Here is a 798-nt window from a genome sequence, read left to right as displayed (position 1 = left end):
AAAAAAAAAAAAGAACTGTTCTCTGGAAATGGAGTAATTCAAGCCAGGTACTAGCGGCTCCTACACCTATGAGTCTAACAGCTACTGTTCCATATAACCCAAAGCTGACCCTGCCTGTTTTTCTCAAGTGTGAATAAACAAGAGAAGGAGAGGAAGCTGGGTGCCGGTGGTGTAGGGGGGAAGGGTCTCCTAGACTGTTAAGGTCCCAGAGTGTGTGAGAAAAACTAAGCCGAGAAATTGACTCTTTACTAAAAACGAAGAGAAGCCATAAAGGGAGATCTTAAAAGGTATTTTACATGGACTTTGGCCCTATCTCATACCCTGCCCAATTAGAATGGTGCCTGCCCTGTGACGTTGTGCATCCCACCCTGGGATGGATTGACTCCTGCTTCCAGGGAGTAGATGGCTCAGTGTGCACATTGTGTATGCTTCTGCAGCTATCTTTGTAATAAATCTCCTGTAGCTGTCTTTGTAACAACCCCCAGCTTCAAGGGTGCAGGGGCATATGACATTTTGTGTTGGAAGCCAAAAGTTAAGTCTCTCAAACTTAATAAGCTTAACTATCTCACTGGAACAACCTGAGGCTGAGTTTACAGAATCCCACCTTTTCACCACGCCCTAAAGTAAACACCCTGCAGCTACTAACGACCACCTTTTCACCCCGCCCTAAATCTACTAACGACCACCTTTGCACCACGCCCTAAGTCCAAGCATATAAATACCCTTGTGTGAAAAATAAAATTTGGCAGCTTGATCAGAATCCTTGTCTTGCTGTCCTTCTTCGTGTCTCTTGTCCCT

This window comes from Dipodomys ordii, unplaced genomic scaffold, assembly GCF_000151885.1.
Source record: "Dipodomys ordii isolate 6190 unplaced genomic scaffold, Dord_2.0 Scaffold36, whole genome shotgun sequence".
NCBI lineage: Eukaryota > Metazoa > Chordata > Mammalia > Rodentia > Heteromyidae > Dipodomys > Dipodomys ordii.
Note: the sequence above shows the minus strand (reverse complement) of the source record.